This window comes from Grammomys surdaster, unplaced genomic scaffold (genome assembly GCF_004785775.1).
Source record: "Grammomys surdaster isolate TR1022 unplaced genomic scaffold, NIH_TR_1.0 196, whole genome shotgun sequence".
NCBI lineage: Eukaryota > Metazoa > Chordata > Mammalia > Rodentia > Muridae > Grammomys > Grammomys surdaster.
In genome coordinates, this window is record NW_021604641.1 from 4,373,060 (window position 1) to 4,378,038 (window position 4,979).

Sequence of the window (4,979 nt, forward strand, 5' to 3'; positions counted from 1 at the left end):
CAATTCCTTCTTTGTATACTCTTTAACAGAAGAAAACTTTCCTTTATTTTATGCATTTATACATTACTTTTACATTCACATGATTATATACATTTATCTGAGAAGAGGGCATGTGGCACTTAAAGTTGACTTGTCATACAAGTGTATCCAGCAAGTGCAAAGAGAAGTTAAAATAAACTGGTGATAAACTAAAGCCACATACAGGAAATTTATCATTTCCTAGCCGTCTCCTTGCTCAGGCTGATAAATGGCATTGTTTGTGCATCGGAGGCCCTTTTCAAAATGATAAACTTTTTGAAACGAACCCAATTCCATGATAAAGAGATTTGGGCAGGAATGAGAAGCAGTTGCCTAGTTAGAGTGTTGGGCTGCAGTGTTTGATGAATGAAAAGCAACTCTGCTGTGGCAGGGTGCCAGGTTGTAGAAGCATAAATGCTCTTGGCTGAAGTAAAGTGTAGTTGATCTGACATCCTGAGAGTACTTTGTGTTCCAATATGGCAAGCAGACCTTAGGAAGCCATAACAAAGCTGTGGATTTGTTTGTTTTTTATTTGCGGGAGCACTTATCCTATACTGATGCCATTTGGAATAACTTCGTTAGAAAAGCAATCAGCAGATGCTGAAGTGAAACCCAAAAGAGTGGAAGATTAACACCTTCCTTCCCTGCCTTCAGTCAGGAGCCTTATCTGAGACTCACTGCATCAAACTATCAATATGGAAAGAGGTCCAGAGGAGCCTTAGTATAGATGTGGCTCACTGCTAGGAATACAAGTTGGGCATGGAGGATTAATCATTCAAAAGAGAAACTCAGCTTAAATACATGTACCCATATACCACCCCCCCTCCATTCTTTCATTCTCTCTCTCATTCTCTCTTTCTCTCTCATACACACACACACACACACACACACACACACACACACACACACACAGAAATTCCTGAACATGTGTACATATAATCTTTGAAAAAAACTAAAATATCAAATTTATTTTTGTGAAATTTCATAATCACTTACCCCATATGTCTCTTCTTGCCATTTTTTCAAATGTTTTTCTTTATGCCTCTCAATCCTACTTGCTTTTCTCTGTGAATTTTATATATTTAAATTCTCTCGTGAAAAATAAGTCTGACCATTTCTTCTTAAGGAGTAACTGTGCATTCCTGGATACACTAAATGTATGTTGTTTAAAGTCAGATGTGAATAGAAAATTAGATTTAAAATTTGTTCTTACTTACCAATACTTTATTTCTGCATTTTGTTTTTCCTTAGGGTATGGGTATGCAAAATCATTCTCAGTAGTTTTTCAATAAATATAAAACTAATGCTTAACCCTGTGCTTTGTTATACATTGAACACTGCAATTGTTACCAATGCATTAGGAGCCCATCTAAAGAGTAATTACTTTAAAAACCGCATACTATGAATACTACAGGTCTTTTCTGAAAATAGAAACAAAGACAAGTTTGTTAATAAATGCATTTCTTGGAATATTTAAATAGTACACATCAGCATAAAGTATAGGCTAATGAAACCTATTACTTCTAGGCATGAAATGATATTTTAAAGTAAACGATATAATAAGAAATTGACTTTTACACAGCATAGATTTTTCTAAAACTGAATAAAAATGTGTTTCCTGTTGTTTTTAGGCTATTTTCTTATTTTCATTTTAAAATAATAGTTACTAATAAACTGAAATAAATGTGATGATGAATTGCCACAGGGAATGGAGTGTAAGAACTAGCAAAAACAAAATCTTAATTGAGGAATACAAAAACAAGAAACAGGTGTAGCATGGAAAGCAGGCATGTATATAATAATCACTTTAATGAGTGTTTGAATCCTTACTTTGTTACAAAAAGCTACCAAAATAATTTAAATTATAATACTTTGTATCTTTTCAGATATTGCTTTATATATTCACTGAATGGATGAACCAGCTCTTACTAAATTATTTTATCATTTATTTATTGATTTACTTAGCTACTGACATGAATTTAATTACGTGTGAATTTTCAAAATAAAACATTTAATAAAAAGAGATCTAAAGGAAGTTAGCATGCTGGGACTTCAATATTCCTCCACTCTCTCTTCCTCCATGTTATCTTCCTGGATGCTATCTTCCCCACATGCTGTCCTCTCCCATTCTATCCTCCCTCATGATATCCAGTTCTATGCCAGGAACACCATTTTTCCTTTTCCCATTATATCATCTTGTTTATCATTGCCCATCTGCAACATTTAACAACTCAATGCTTCATTTCTCCATTTTAAAATACCCTTCCTCATAAAATTATCCCATGTTTCCATTAAACATGACCTTTATTCCTTTTTTCTTTCTCCATCTTTTAACATGGTACCAGAAAATTGGTTTAGGGTTTACTTCTATTTTTTCTCAATAAGAGAATAGCATGTATTATAGATATAACAGAGACATGTATTTGTACATAACTGTTAACATTCCAGTTCTAGTTCCATTGATCTGTATATCTTCTATCTGAGTATCTATTATTTTACTGCCTAGTAAATGTTGATATATGCTAGACATTCTTTTAGGCACTCATGAAATTTTACAGTCAGTGTGCGTGTGTGTGTGTGTGTATGTGTGTGTGTGTGTGTGTGTATGCCTGGTTTTATGTATGAACATGCACAAGTATGTTTTAGCCATGTCCATAGTGTGTGCACATGCACTTGAGTGCAAGAAAACCACCTTCAAATACCACTCCAGTCACCACTGTATTTTTGAGGTAGAATTTCTCTCTGGACAGAGGATGTTGCCACAATGATTTTACTGTTTAGCAAGTGAGTGCTAGGTAGCCATCTGCTTTTTACCAACTCTCAGATTAAAATTAAATGACACATTGTTTGTTTTTCATCTTTTTTGTTAATATAGTTACTAGGAATTGATCTTCTCTTCACATTCTTGCAAAATAAACACTTAGAGGCACTCTATCTCTCTTGCTCAATGTAATAATATAAATTAATTATATTACCCTCATTTTAAAATAGGAGAGAAAAACCAACTTTTATCTCTCTAAAGATATTTATGTATATGTGTGGGTACTCACTGGGTGTTCATTTGGAACAACTTCCTGAAAATAAACTTTAAAATATCTAACCATCACATGGTATCTAACCATCACAGCTTCGCACATTGTTTCTTTGTCTCTTGAATTTATGCTTGTAACTACAATTGAATGAGAGTAGCTTATGGCTGTTTATAATTGCTAGTTTGTCTAAATATTCTGTTTCATCTTTCACGACCATATACACTACACTGAAAACTTTGTTGCTATTTAAACTCTAATTTGTGATAGTCATCCTTTAAGATAGTTGGTAACATTGTACCTTGTTTTCATAGATATTTTATTCCTACTGTTGTTATTTCACAACAGTAAAACCAGACTAACTAATTAATGTACAAAAGCAAGGGTGGAAAATTGATGAAAACCTTAGGCAACTGCCTATGTACATAACACAAGGAAGCCTGTGACATTTCCCATTTGTTCTCAGGAATTATACTTACTCAATTTTACGTGAGTCTTAGAAGTTGATTAGAAAACACTATATGAGAAATAAGGTCATCACATTCATAAAAGGAATTGACACTGGTGTTACTAGTGTTTTCTAGGGTTTACTTCTTAAAATGGACAAATTCTACAAGAAATTTCTTTTTGTTATTCTTGTTTTCAAAGTTAAGCTTATAAATAAAATGGAATTAAATAATTTCTTCTACTTTTTCTCCATTCAGTCCCTTTGCTCCAACACCTCCCATACACACTCTGAAGTTCATAAACACTTTCTCTTTATTATTGTTATGGACATACATGTTTCTTTCTGTTTATGTGTACATATGTGTTAGCACACACACTTTAATGCATGTACACTGCTTCAGTTTTGATTGATCACTCAGTACTAGACAACCAATAACGGAGACTCATTCCTGGGAGAAGCTAATTTTCATTCCTACAGTCATTGGTTGCCTGTAATTCTTTTGCTAGAGTAAGAAGTCCCTTGAATGTGACATCTTAATTATGAAAAAATGCCCCCTTTTACTATTTCTCATTATTATTAAATACCATAAGTTCTTGATCTACACTCTTAATGTGATCTTTTATTACTTAAGTATCTCTGGTAAATTATTTTAGTTTGTTTACTCTGTTAAACTTTGGTATTGACATGCTAAAATTCATCCATAAATTATTTCTAAAGGCTTTAGAAATTTCCCACATCCAAAACGGGGACAATTATGGATGGTTTTGAGATCTTTTCTAAAAATTGCTTATAAATACAAAGAGGAAATCTGACCTATAAACAGTAGCACCACCACAGTAGGAAGAGGAATTAAGGAAAGCTGTGATTTATTCCAATATTTTGCGTTAAGGGGAAGAGCACAAGCCTCCTAATGTCAAGTCTTATTGTTGTTGAGTATGTGGAATAAAAGACAGAGTAAATAGCATGGTTGGATCGTCTCAGTTCTGACATAACAGGTAAGAAAAAATTCCTGAGTTTTGACATCAAAATGAGTAGTCTAGGATTGAGTGGAAATGAGTAGTCTAGGATTGCTAAAGTGGAAACACTGAGTAAGCATGCAGTAGGTAGTGCTCAGTCCCTGTCTTTCCAGTAAGGAGTCTTGGTAGAGGTATCTACAGAAGGCTAAGCTGTCCTGTTCTGTTGAAAAGAAGGGCTTGGACAAATGAGTTAGTCAGTTTTTTGTTTTATCTTGTTTTGTTTGTTTTTGTTTTTTGGTTTGTTTGTTTATTTATTTGTCTCCGACAAAGATCTGATAAAACATATTAACAGAAAAAGGGTTGTTTCAGCTAACGGTCATTTGTCATTCTTGTGAGCCTCAGGGAATCTGAGTGATCATGATGGTGCAGTAGGGAGAAGATAATGTCTGACTACAAATCCCTTGGAAGCTCAAACACACACACAGATGGACAGTCCAAATGTGAGATAAATCATTCAAAGTTATACTG